The sequence below is a fragment of the Equus przewalskii genome, chromosome 21 (assembly GCF_037783145.1).
Source record: "Equus przewalskii isolate Varuska chromosome 21, EquPr2, whole genome shotgun sequence".
Lineage (NCBI taxonomy): Eukaryota > Metazoa > Chordata > Mammalia > Perissodactyla > Equidae > Equus > Equus przewalskii.
In genome coordinates this window covers 30,942,900-30,957,172 of record NC_091851.1, presented here as the reverse complement: position 1 = coordinate 30,957,172, position 14,273 = coordinate 30,942,900, and the positions used below count along the sequence as shown (strand labels likewise).

The 14,273-nt window shown below is 43.9% G+C and overlaps 1 protein-coding gene across 8 annotated transcripts in view; it reads left to right on the top strand.

Annotated features, from left to right (window-relative positions):
- ZHX3 (zinc fingers and homeoboxes 3) overlaps window positions 1-14,273 on the top strand; it is a 132,340-nt gene that overhangs the window by 23,723 nt on the left and 94,344 nt on the right. For 2 of the 8 annotated variants that reach the window (XM_070589229.1, XM_070589224.1), the window contains exon 1: window positions 48-334. The exons of 2 other annotated variants lie outside the window; for them this stretch is intronic. The gene's annotated coding sequence lies outside the window, so the exon portion shown is untranslated. Of the gene's footprint in view, window positions 1-47; window positions 335-561; window positions 750-851; window positions 944-14,273 lie in introns of those variants that run through there. 4 more of the 8 variants (XM_008537198.2, XM_070589225.1, XM_070589232.1 and 1 more) reach the window with 2 other exon arrangements.

Sequence of the window (14,273 nt, the reverse complement as noted above, 5' to 3'; positions counted from 1 at the left end):
ACGTCAGGGGGCTTGCGCCCGCACGAAAGCCCCGCCCCCCGGGCGCCAGAGGCGACCTGGGCGGGGGGCCTCGGGCCACGCCCCCAGCCTAGCCGAGCGGGGCCGAGCGGAGCCGAGCGCCGCCGAGCGCGGCCGAGCGGAGCCGAGCGTCCCGGAGTCGGTTGGTGCAGCTGCGTCCCCGCCGCTCAGCAGTCCGCGGCTCCGGCGTCGCTCCCGCCGCCGCCTCCGCGGGTCCTTCGCCGGCCGGTCGGCCGGCCGCCCGCTGGGAGGGAGGCCTGGAGCGCGGGGAGAGCGGTTCGGCCGCGGGCGCCGCCGCCGCCGCCGCCGCTTCCAGGTGAGCGCCCGCCGCGGCCCGCCGGCCCCGTGTGGCCCCGCGACTGTCAGTCCCCGTGTCTGTGTATCTCTCTGCCTGTCAGCCCCCTGTGTCTGCGCGAGCTCCTTCCCGCCACGCCTGACCCCCGGCTCTGCCCGCAGTGTCAGCCAACCCCTCCCGCCCTCTGCCCCCGGTCTTTCTGTCAGCCGCCAGCACCCCCATGCTGGGAGGCTCCGCCCCTTCCCCCCGGAGCCCCGCCCCCGCCCCATCTGTCATCACCCCCCCTCCAGCTCCCCGCAGGCGTCCTGGGGGCGTGTGGGTGCTGCTGCCCCTGGGGGTCGGTGTCGCCCCGCGGACTACACAGCTGCGAAAGGACGACAAGGGGATTGTGAAGGGGAAGTGGGGTGTCCTCAGATGCCCGCCTGACCGTGCGAGGGTGCGTGTCGGAGTGTGCCTGCGCCGCGAGTGCGCCCGAGGGCCGGGAGGGGAGCTCGGGGGGCGGCCTGAGCGCCGGGGTCGGCGAGGCTGGGGCCGGGAGCCGCGTCCTACGGGCCGGGGCCGCCCATGCCTCTGGTGTAAAGAGCGGACGCCTGGCCGGCGAGGCAGCTGACGGGACTCGAACCGCGCGGGGTACCGTAGATTCCCGAATCCCGGGACCCTTGTTTGTCCACAGGAAAACAGGGAACCTGGGCTCCGGGTTCCCGGGTGGCGTGTGAGCGGAGTTGGGGGCTTGTTCAGCCTTCCCGGTTTGGGATTTTCCTTCAGGGAAGCCTGTCGGAAGTGATTGAGGAGTGGGTGCGTGTGGAGTTTAGGTGGAAAGTGTTTGAGAGCTTGAGTCATTTTGAGTTGCGTGGTTTGCATTTCTGAGCAGTGATTGCCCTGGGCTGGTGCCCTGTGAGAAGCTGTTATGTGATGGGGGTTAGGTAGAGGAGGAGGAAGGGCACACTCCTTTCTGTTTTTATCTGTGTCATGTGAACACACAGTATATTTATTCATGAGACCTCCACACATCTTCAATTTAAAAAAGGATTACAGTGCTTTCCATTTATACGTGTTCTTGTACGTTATCTTGATGTTCTTTATTTGCCGTAACTTCGTATTGCAATATTTCGAAACTGAGAGAAAATGCGTCCTGAAAACAATTGGTATTTTGCCGGATAATTCTCAACCATGGGGAAAGAGCCAAAAGCGCACTTCATTAGCTGGAACAATTTATTCGGGCTTAATTTGTTTCTAAGAGACATACAGTGGAAAAATCCAGAAGCGGCAAAGTAGTATCAAAGAGTCTTAGGAAATTAATGAAAAGGGCCCTTCTATTGCTGCCTTGGAAAGATGGTATCAAGTTGCTGTAGAGGACAGAGCTACTATGTAATGATAAACATATTAACCAAGTTGGTTTTGTGACCTGGATACATTGAGCGTGCCTGATTTGCTCAACGCTTCATAAGAGGCAAACATTGCGTGCGAAGCAGGGTAATTTTTGGAGAAAATGTTCTTCGTATTTTATTTTTTTCATATTTAAGTAAGATTTCAGACTATATTCAGAGATTCAGGTAATCTCACGGTGGCAGTGGGGTTTTTTTTCCTTTTTTAAGATAACATTAAAATTTACAAAAGTAATTCATGTTTAAGGCAGAAAACTAGAAAAACAAAAGCGTAGGAAGAAACCCCACAATCCCACAAACCATAATAAACCACAGTTTGTTATTTATCTTTTTAATCTTTTGTTCCCATGTATAAGTATTTTTTCTTACAAAAATGCTACCATACTAGAAGATTGTTTTATTGTATGTTTTTTTTCACTTGTAAATAGATTATGAGAGCTATGTCTTGGTTTTATGAGTAAGAACTTGTGTTCCCTTTGTGAACCTTTAAAAAAGTAAGTTGGATCCTCTGCTTAGAGCACTCCAGTAGCTTCTCAACTTAAAGTAAAATCTGAAGTCTTTGCTGTGGCCTACTACCTACCTCCCTGTCTTAGTTCCAGCCTTGCCAGATGGATCTCTTTGCTATTCCTTAAAAACTTCAAGCATGCACCAATCTCAGAGCCTTTGCATTCGCTGTTCCCTCTGCCCATAACTCTATTCCTTGGATATCGTAGTTCTTGCCTCATGTCTCTGCTCAGATATAACATTATCATGCTCTCCCTGATCACTCTGTGTAAAATACACCTGATTCCCCTGTTCTCCTTAACCCCCACTTTTCTTTTCTTCATAGCACTTACCACTACTTGGTAAATACGTATATTATTGGTTGGTTTATTGCCTCTTTCCCCCTCATTAACCTGGAAGTGTGAGACTTTTTCCCCAGGTGTATCCTCAGAACAGCACCTGACACATTTATAAGTCCTTAATATTCGTTGAGTGAACGAATGAATGAATGCTCATTCTCCATCCATTCCTGTGACTTTCATGGTAGTCTCCTAGGCTTTAGGTAGCTATATCATGAAGTGGGGTAACAATCCCTTAAAAGTCAGGATAGTCCTCTCCTTTATATACCCAAGAAGAAGAATTTTACAAGTGAGGCTTATGATCTCAAAGAGAATTACGGTCTTGATTTAACTTGAACTATTGAGGGAAGGAATGTTTTTGGCAAATGTTACTGACTTTATTTCTTATGTGTTGTCATTATGTCACACTGAAAATCTTTGAAAAGTGTCAGGTATCCCAGTTATGTTTACAGCTGTGATTTCCATTTGGTAGTTCTTACTGATAGTATAAGCCTTGAGAACGTAGTGATTTTTTTGTGTGTGTCAACAGATACCCAGAGATATAATTACAGCTTTAATGTGTTTTCATTTGAGGAGTAGCTGTTATATTTACTTATTTTCCTGGCAATTCTATCCTTTTCGACTCCCTGCTTATCAGTTTTTGGATGGCCCTGCAGGTATACTTAAGTTTTTTTTTTGTTAAACATATTAAAATAAATCCTTGATCTCTTGAGCATTTTACTTCTCTCATGTGACTCTTGAACTATTTCAAAGTACCAGTTTCATCTTTCAGGATGAAATGACATCTGTAGTAAAACGTGATTGCATTTTCATTAAAAGGATCAGAAAAATTGTATCTTGGGGTAAGATTTTTTACAGAGAGTATATAGTGTGAGTGTAAGCTTTTTAAAGGCTTGAATTTCAAGTAGGCTACTTTTAATTTTAGTGAGTTTTTGAAAAAAATCCTTGCTTTTTGCTCTTAAGGAAAAGGATCCCTTTGAACACACTCCAAACAGAGACCTTCAAAAATGTTTTGCTTATGCCGCAAATGTACAAGAAGTTGAGGGAAAAATCCTAAATGAAAATTTTATTCTTTTAAAGGCCCAAAGGGAATGTGTTAAGAATTTATTTTTATTTGTTCCACAGGCATTTATTGAGCATGTAGTTGGGGCAGTTCTGTGTTTTTGTATGGGCTGCATTACTATATTTAGTTTTAGATTGCCAACCTGATTTCTTCTTATTTCTTCTCTTTTCTCACTTGGCTACCTCCCTTCTTTCATCATTTTTTCTCTTCCTACATGACCATGTCCATTCCCAGGACTTTCATGCCCTCTGGATGCGGATGACTCCCTCCGTTACACCTCCCACCTGGGTGTTCCTCTGGCTCCAGACTTGCATTTTAGCCACCCTCTTCCTGCTATCTATATTTGCTGCCTCACAGTGATCTCAAACTTCACATGTCCAAAATTGATCTCTCAATCTCCCTCTCAATCTTCCAAATTTGTATTCCTCATTCCTGACCCCTTCCTTGCCTCTCTCCCAGCCTTCCCCTACCCTCTGCCTTCCCTGTCTCAGTGTCATTACTGTTCACCCATTGTTCAGGCCAGACACCTGAAAATGTCCTTGCTTCTTCCTGATTCCTCACCCCATTCCCAATCCATCAGCGTGGCCTGTTGGCCCTGCCTCCAGGATATGTCAAATCCTCCCTTCCCTCTATCCTCCTAATCCAGCCACCATCCTCTCTCAGCTGAATGACTTCTGCCTGTTACCTGGTCTCCTAGCTTCCACTCTTGCCTTCTTCTAACTCATTCTCCCTGTGGCAGCCAGAGTCCTCCTACTGAAAAGTAAATCAGATCGTTTCGCCCTCCTTACTCCCTGCTTAGTGGATTCCGACTGCACTTAGACCCACATCCACACTTCTTCCTCTGAGGTGCCCAGCCCCTGCCTCCTTCTCCAACCTCTGCTCCTTGCTCACCATGCTTCTGTCAGGTTGGAGTACCGTCAGTTCCTCAAACATGCCAAGTTCTCCTCCTCTTCTGTACAGGCCCTTCCCTCTGTCTGGCACTTTTCCCTCCCACTCTTCTCATAAAAAGAGCCTTCTCAAACATCCAGTCTTAGCTAAAACGTCCCTCCTCAGAGGGACCTTTCCCGATCACCCCTTCTGCTGTAGCTTTCTCCCCATTGGCCCCTCTCTCAGTACCTGTGCATTTCTTGCCTAGCGCTTCACCAGAATTCCAAGTATTTCATTTATATGTTTGTTTCCTTCTTTATTGTCTTCTCCCGCAATAGACTGCAAGATCTATGAGGCCAAGGACAGCCTTGTCCTGTTTATGGTACAGTCCTGATACCCAGTGCTCTGCCTAAAATCCAGTGGGTGAAGGTCCTCAATACATTTTGGATAATAATTATTATTATAACAGCTAACTTTTTTTGACACTTACTATGTGCCAGGTCCATTGCCATGTGCGTTCACACATTATCTTTAAATCTCTGGGAGAACTCACTAAGGTGGTGATGGTTATTATCATTTCTGTTTTCAGTTGAGTAAACCGTGCTCAGAGAAGTTAAGTAATTTTTAAAGTTACTCAGCTAAGAAAGTGGTGGAGCTAGGATTCGAATCTACGTGATCTGACTGTAGAGACTTCCTTCTTATTCATTACTGCCTTCTGATATGAATGTGAAATATGCTATAATATTAATATTTGCTGGTTCCTTGTATTTGTGTTTCTAAGCATATATTGGAGTTTAAGAAATAAGAATGCTTGGGTGAGGGTGTTGCATTTCCTGGGAAGTTTCTGTTAATAAGCACTATGCCAAAGCACATAAATTAGTCTGTGTTCAGGCTCTGTGTTTTAATTTTACCATTGCCACTTTGTAGCTGTCAGCCCTTGGGCAAATTACTTAGCATATCTAAGTCTGTTTTTTCAATTGTAAATGGAGAAAAATAATAGTTCTTATCTTACAGAATCATTGTGAGTAGCTTACATGAAAAGCAATCAATGTTAGCTATTAATATTATAAAGAGGAAAAAAACCATCAGGAAAAGGCTTGTAGCCCTGACTTGTAGACCTGTAGTCAACCAATTAGAATTTGCATAAGAGTGAAAGACAGACCATAACTAACAGTATTGTTTCACTGACTCTAGTTTTTTTTTCTTTTTTCTTTTTTAGATTGGCACCTGAGCTAACATCTGTTGCCAATCCTTTTTTTTCCTTTTCTTCCTCTTCTTCTCCTTCTCTCCAAAGTGCCCCAGGACATAGTTGTATATTCTAGTTGTGAATGTCTCTGGTTGTGCTCTGTGGGATGACACCTCAGCATGGCTTGACGAGCAGTACCGTGTCCATGCTTGGGATCTGAACTGGCAAAACCCCAGGCTGCTGAAGCAGAGCGTGCAAACAACCACTTGGCCACGGCGGTGGCCCCTCACTGACTCTAGTTTTGAACTTATAAAAATTATCAGGGAATTAACTATTTGACTTGGGATTTATAATCATTCTATTGATGTATGGCACCTTTATGTTTGGATTTAAACTTGTTAAATTCTTGCAGGTAAGACAGCTTTCTTCTTCTTTTTAAACTCCTTCTCATGTTAGGAAAGAATCTCAGGGTAGAGAGATCTTTTGAGAGCCTGGCTATTTTTTTTTTCTTTCACCAGGAGGGTACTCACCACCTACTGCTTACTGCAGTAATGATCATCACCAGGGAGCTTACTTCAAATAAACAAGCAAACAGTAGGCCCAGTATAGGCACCATGGGCTTGGCATCTCTTATGATGGTCCCTCTGGGCATAGTTGCATTTTCTGGTGGCTTTAGGAGCAAGTGCTAGTCTGGTGGCTTCCATCATCTCTGTGAAATAGAGGGTGAGGTTATCTGCTAAGAGTAAATGGGAAGAGGTCAAAGGAAAAACAAGGAGATTTGACATACAATTGAGGTCAGGAAGAGGAAGAGAGGCCTTGGGACAATGTCTGTGATCTCTATGCAGGACTCTGTTGAGGTGGGAGACCATGCATTGATTGGGTTACCACTAGCATTCTGCTGCCTGGTTTTAGGAGCAAATAAGGCATATAGTTGGATTGAGCCAGGGTGGGGGTTTGCTTAGGGTGAGCAGCAGAGGGACTGTGGAGCAGAAGAACGGAGGGTATTGGCCAGGGATTGATTAACATGTTAGGTAAGGGTGTCTAGACTGAAGAGGGAGGAGAAAAGGGCCAGAAGAGTTGATGAAGTCAAGGAATGGATGTATTGGAATGATGGAGTAATAGGAGGATGTGGTTAGAGAGGGACATGTGAGTGGAAGATTTCAGAGTTGGAGCAATTAATTACTGGACATGACAGGCTCCTAGGTTTTGCCACAGACACAAATGGCTGAAGTAAAGTGAACTCAGTGGAGATGAGCAAAGTCAAGGAGGTCCAGTAACTGAGAGGCTGAAAAGTTGTTTGGGTCGTTGTGTGGTGAAAGAAGGATAGCAGGACATTGGGGCTGAGAGAAGGAAGGTGTGCTAAGTCTTCAGTGAATGAAGTACCAGCAAAGAGAAGAGGTGTTATGGACAGCCTGCAGGAGCCTCAGAGATCAGGGGATTTTCCCTGAGGGCAGTGGAAGAGCAGTGACCTCAAAGCTTTATTGGTTGCAAGGTTTCTGGAAAGAGTTGGCCTTGTCCCAGGTTCATTATGCTTCTGAAGGAATCCCAATTCCAAGTGGGCAGCACCCATGGCACGTAATATTGTATTTCTAAATTTGGTCAGGAAAATCATCTGAGGGTGTGTGTTAAAAATACAGATTTCAGAGCTCCATCCCAGGCCCACTGAATTAGAATTTCTAGGAGGGGGACTAAGAATGTGTATTTTAACACCCCCCCCGCCCCCCGCCCCAGTTAATTCTTTATACTCAGGCAAGTTTGGGAAATCCACTTGTAGTGGTTGAGAACATAGGGTCTGGAAATGGACTGCCTGGGTCTGAAGGAGGTGAGACTGGTGGGAGTGAGCTTTAGCTCGTGACTCTTAAGACCTTCCTTTCCAGCTGTATGTGATATCAGAAGCTGTGAGTTAAGAGACCCTCCATTACAGGCAAACATTGATAGAAGCAAGAAGATTCAGCTGGTGGTGACAGAAACGCTATACAAAATAATTCAAAGTATGGCAGTTTGGGGACATTCATTGTAGAGAGAACAGTCTTGTTTACCTCAGTGTTCTCTGAATACATTAATCATAATTGTTATCCTGTTCAACAGGAATAGATCAAATTATGGTTTGATTAGTTGAGAAAGGCTAAGAAGTAAGTAAGGCAATGTGGAAAGCTTTCCATCATAAGCTTGCGTGTTTTAGTGCATCAGTTATTTGTAAAATTAACTTATGTGACAAACTTATGTAACTTCTGTCTCTGAAGATGCTGGATTAAAAACCATCAAAGACAAGAGCTGTTATTATCCCCAAGGGGCTACATATATGATTAGTTACTTAATATCCTGATACTGTCAGTCCTAGCACCTTATTCTCCCTATTTTCATCAAGAAAATTCTCTTGCTTTACATGATAAGAAAGAGGTATCCTGCAAAAGAATAGCTGCTGGGGAGAGAACTTGGAGTCAGCTATTCTTGGCTGACCACTTAAAATCCTCTATTGCTAGTAAGGAGCTTTTGAGTTTGAGTTGCAGTGTTTAGAATACTTAAACTATACTTACCACCTGGTTTGTCTAAACATTAAAGCTTTGGGAAAAGAATGTTGTCAGCCCTGCTAGAAGTGGTTGCTGTGGACTGTGAGCCTAAAATTTGATTTGCTCTATCATGTATTCCATTTCTTACTTCCTCTGAGCACTGCGGGTACTGAGGAGCCTGGCTTTCAGACTGGTGAACTGGGTGCCAAACGTGGCCTAGTATCTTGGTGATATTCCTGTCACTTACTACATCCTTCTACTTGCTGTCTCATCTCCCTGGTGAACTGCAGGGAGCCACTAGGTCTTGAGACCTAGAAAATGTGGCAGTGGAGGTTTAGCAATGCCAAACTCAACCAGAACTTTCAGTATGCAAGTTGAAATTTTTAAAAAGTAATTCCATTTTAGAAAAAATTAGGGATTCAGAATGTTTCCCTTTTAGAAAAACGTTTTCTCCTAAAGCCGAGAAATACTGAACAGAAGCCAATGAGCGTTTTAATGATAGTAACATGTTCTCTAATATCACCCTTTCCTGCCCTACAGAGCTCAGGAGCCCTTGAAGCCTCTGCTCTATTATGATGCTCTTTATAATGTTTGAATCACTAAGGGTATTCACTTTGTGAAGTGTTGGTATGCCTGCTAACTAGGTACCTTGTGGTTAAAGAAGAAGGTCCCTGGTCTCAAGGAACTTAGTTTTTAAAAGTTAGACAAGGTGCATTTCAATCGCTAACCTCAAGCAGACCATGCTGTGTGCTGTGAAGGAGGTGTAATAAAAATGTAGGCTCATAGATGAAAGAGGGGTTATTTCTGGTGGTGGGTGGAAGTGGCAAGGGGAAATTGGAGGATGCTTGTAGGGAGTGTTTGTATTTAGACTGGATCTTGAAGGTTGGGTAGAATTTTGAACTATTATATTTGATATTCTCTGTTTACTAAGGCATCATTTATTTTAGCAAGACTACAGAAATATTTTGGTGCTGAATGAATTAGCTTTCAGTTATCTAAATGACTCACTCATCCAGAACGCCTCGTTACTTTTTATTTTAGATAACTTGTCTCTGTAATTAACATATGAAGTATTAAGAAATGTATAGTGGAGATGGGCTTTTATGGAAGCCCTTAAAAAATGATCTTGGGGGGCTGGCCCCGTGGCCGAGTGGTTAAGTTTGCCTGCTCCGCTGCAGGCGACCCAGTGTTTCGTTGGTTTGAATCCTGGGCGCGGACATGGCACTGCTCATCAAGCCACGCTGAGGCAGCGTCCCACATGCCACAACTAGAAGGACCCACAATGAAGAATATACAACTATGTACCAGGGGGCTTTGGGGCGAAAAAGGAATAAATAAACATATTAAAAAAAAAAAAAAAGATCTTGGGATCATAGTGGATATCTCAAATCCCAAAAGAATTGGGAATATGGTGCTGTGGTGATGAATAGAAAATCAGAATGATAATGGAATGTCTGTGTTTGGGTATATGGTTTAGGAAGATGGAGCTCTAAGTGATCTTGGTGAGGCCTTCATGGAAAAGGAATAGTCTGCCAGGTTGGGAGGGCTCTTGAACACTCACTGTCTCATTTCTGAGTCTCTTTCTCAGGGATGGTTGGCAATGAGGGCAGGAGAGCCCTATGGGCTGGGACCATAATAAACTGAAGGAGGCCAGCTCCTCCTTGTTCTCCCTTGCTCTAGCATGGCTAAGCACAGAGAGTTTTACAGAAAGTCTGTGCACTGTGCCCAGAATGGCTCTTCTACTTCAGGCCTCTATGTCCCTTGTTTCTGGGCTTGGCCTGCCTTAAGGCTGTATCTTTCTGCCACAGAGTGGATTCCTTCTGGCTGATGTGTGTGCTGGGTGAATCCTCACTTCTTTAGCAAGCCCATTTCTTGCCATGGTAGGTTAGCTACAGCTGGACCATTGTGCTACCCTTGCAAATGGTCATTATTTTGCCTGAGACCTTGCAGTCAGTTTTTCCTTTTCCCATGTTAAGACTCTGTTTTCACTCCTCCACTTCCCCCATCAATTCAACACTTAATTTTCCAGGAAGCTGAAAAACATACCACTTGCTACTTTTTGTGCTGAAATGGGTTCCTGGCTCAGAATTCTCATCTCCTTGGGTATCAACATAAATGGTTTTGAAAAGACAGTATTTTCCTTTTTTGTTTATTCCTGATAATGCCAATAGCATTTTAAAAGCCAAGGTATTTGCATTGCTGTATGTCCCACTTTACCAGGCAGGTGACTAAAGCAACTCTAAGAAAATGAAATCAGTCACTCACTAATAATGTACTTCTTGGGTGTCAGGTACTGTACTAGACCCAGTGGGGAGCAAGTCAGGCATGGTCTCTTTCTGGTTTCATGCCACTTATAGTCTGGTGGATCCATGGCCGAGAAGCCGTGATAGATTTATAGAATAACTGTAGGAGGGAGCAGACAGAAAGGCCTGGTGTCTGGTCCTGCTTTTGCCTTTTATGAATTATATGACCTTAGGTGTTTGCCTCTATTTTCTGTCAACTCGAATGAAAAAAACCCTTTAAAAAGGTTTATAAGAGTCTTATAATATTTAAATGACACTACATAGAAAAGAGCTTTGAAAAGGTCAAGTTACAATATATGCAAATATGGGGGGTGGTAATCAGCCCCTGCTTTGTTTAATAGGAATGACTAATGGAGGGTTTCTACTACTCTGTGGCTTCAGAGTATGCCATGTAACTTCAAAGAATTCCTAAAAATCATACGTGGACTATTATTAATAGTTCACTAATTCTAATGTTTATTAATAATAAATAAGAAAATCAACTAATTTTTGGTGCCTGGGGTTAATATAGTCTACTTAGTCAACCCTAAAGAACCATAGATTTAATACATACTGGCAATATTTCAGGAAACAGTGCTTCTAGATTTTACTATATAACCGGAAACTTATTACTACAACAATAGATATATGACAATGTTAATAATCTAATACAATACCATGGTAATTATAACACAGTAAGAAAAAATTTATCAGAATAAAAGTTATAATAAAAACTATTGTTTGTAAATAGTAGAAGATATCTTTACTTTTTGCAGATTTAGGAAGATAGGTATTTTTGAAATGCATGGTTCCTTTTTGGTTCTGACCTTTTGTTGTTTTCATGGTCCTTCTTACTTACATATTACTGAAGAACTAAGACCTTTCGTTGTAGGTGTTTTCTGTAGCAACCTAGACAAGACCTTTAGTCTTTCTGAACGTCAATTTACTCATAAAATTTGGCCTTTTCTTTGCCATGCTAACTTCGCAGGATTTTGAGACATTCAAATAAAGTATTGGAACGGATGTGCTTCTATCTGTGTGATGGTTCTCATTCAGTCATAGGTGTAGTGGTCAGGTAATTCTGGCAAATGAATGCCCCAGAAGGGCTGTGTCTTGATTTATAGCACAGCCTTTGTTCAAGGTTCCTGATTCTTCCTCACCACGATTCAGTGCCTTCCACACATCCTGTTGTCCCATTCTCATTTATTAGCATTTTACTTTATACCTGGTTGGTCGTTAGCCAACGTTTATTGAGGTTCTGCTGTGTGTTAGGCACTGTGCAGGGTGCTGGGGATATAGAGGTGAGAGGGCCAAACCTTGACTCCAGAGTGCCTATTTGAGGGGCGATAAACCCAAGACTGCAACATCAGTTCTTTCCTGAATTTCCAGCCTGCTTGCCTTCCCTATAGATTTCAGACTTGCCAGCCCCTACAATCATGGGAGCCAATTCTTTAAAACAAATCTCTTAGTGTGTGTGTGTGTACATACATACATACGCACATGTATCCTGTTGGTTCTGTTTCTCTGGAGAACTCTGACTGATATAGTTCTTAACAAATGCTCTCATCATTGGTGCAGAAAGAGGAGGAACAAGTGTGGTAAGCAAGGTGCTTAGTGTGGTTTTAGCCATGTTGAGTTTGTGGTGTCCGTGGACTCTACCTGGAGTACTGGCAGGCAATTGTAGCCAGGGTGTGGAGAGCTCACATCAATGGTCTGGACTGCAGCTATATAAGTTTGGAAGTTACCAGTGTGTAACTGTCCGTTGAAGCTGTGTTTGTGGGTGATTTCAAACAGAGAGAGTAGAGTATGTAAGGTAAGAGGAGGTATCAAGATGGAACCCCAGGAAACACCAACGTTTGGGCGGGAGGTGGAGGAAGAGGAGCCTATAAAGGATACAAGGAAGGAGTAGTCAGAGAAGAGGAAGATTAGGAGAGAGTGGGGTCATGGAAATCAAGGCAAGGGAGAATTTCAAGGACTGAGTCAGCATTGTCAAGTTCCGTGAAAAGGTCAAGAGAAATGTTGGACTATGTCCATTGAATTTAGCTCCTAGGAGGTATTGTTGGAAGTGACCGTGTCAATGTCATAAGACATTACAGTGGGTGGAATAGAGAATCCGTGGTGATAAAGTGGAGATGTGTGTTTGCTGCTGCTGCTTCTTAAGAAAACTCAGTTATGAAGTATGAGGATAAGAAGGGACTGTGGGCTTCCTGAGGAAGAGACAATTTTAGGATGAGAGAGGCTCAAGCATGTTCAGAGGCTGAAGGGACAAAGCTAGAAGAAAGGAAGAAGGTAGAGATTCAAGAGGAGAAAGGACAAATGATTGATCAAGGTCTCCTCCATGGATGGAGGGACATGCACAGGGGATAGTCAGAAGTATTGCCAGGGAAGGGATGCCTCTTTCTCTTGGTATGGAAAGAGGGAAGGCTATTTGGGGTTACAGATAAGTCTATGGAAGGAAGGAGGCTGGAAGTTTTGCCCTCATAAAAGCTTCTATTTTCTTTGTGAAGTGGACCTTTGATGCCAACTGATAGCCAAGGGGAGACGGTGCAGTAAGGTCTTTGAAGACAGAGGTGAAAGTATAAAATTACTGTTGTGGGACTTGAAAGTGGAGGCTGATTATTGTTCCCCACTGTCTATTGGATGAAAGTTATACTCTACAGTCTGAGGTTTATAAAGTCCTTCACAGTCTGCCTTTAACCAGTTCTGCGAGACTGCCTTTCTTTTTTTGTTTCATTCCAGCACCCTTGTACTTCAGCCAAGAGTATCTCAGCTGTAGCACTAGAGTGTGGCTTTGAGAGGCTGGATGCTGTAATGAAAATGCCATTGGACTATGAGTCAGGAGTCCTGTGGTCCAGTCTTGGGTCCACCATTTACTACTAATGGGACGTTGGACATAACTTTAACTTCTCTAAGTCTGTTTCTTCATTTGTAAACTGTTAATTATAACAAACAATAATAAGCAATGATGATGATTGTGTCAAATGAGAAGATATATTTTGAAGTACTTTTGAAGAGAATAAATAGTATATAAATGGAGGTGGTGTCATCAGGCTGTGAGTAATCCTAGCTCAAGGCTTTTGTATAAGCTTTCTTCTTTATCACTAGAGTCGTCCTCCTTCTCTCTGACTATCTAAATTCAGCCTGTCTTATGTAGAGAAATGCTAGCTCCTGTAACAGATAAACCCTGCTTAAATCTCAGTGGCTTAAAACAGTAGATATTTTCATGCTCACTCCCAATTCAATCAGCCATGGGGGTTGAGGGGACCCAGGCTGATGGATGCTCTGCCATCTTCAAACCGTGGTTTCCAAGGTTGCTCTGGGTGTTGATGTCCAGCGAGCTGCAGCGGGGAAGAGAAAGAGAGTGTATGATTGTCTATGAGGCTTTTATGCACCGGGCCAAAGGAGAGTTGGTTGAAAGGAGGCATTTACTGGATGGGAGATGAATTTTGGGTGTGTAGGTTTTTGTGCACAGAGTGGTAGAGAGGGCTCTGAGGAGAGAGAGGCAGGACCTGTGCAGTCTTAGGACAGAACAGAGGGGCCACTCCTCCTGCATTGATGAACAGAGCTTTGGAAGGGCTGAGGGACCTAGGACTAATTCCTGGTGAAGGCAAGCACTGCAAAAGTGGGAGAGAGGCCTCTGGGTCTGGGGAGATAGGTAGGTGAGAACCAGGGTGTTTACACACCTTCTGAGACGAACTTCCTAACAGCTGGGGAGACAGACGTTTCATCTTTTGCAAGATGAGAAAACTGATGAGGTGGTGCCTTGACAAAAGTCACACAACTAACGGAGCAGGGAAATGAGCTAGGACTCGAATCTTTTGCCGT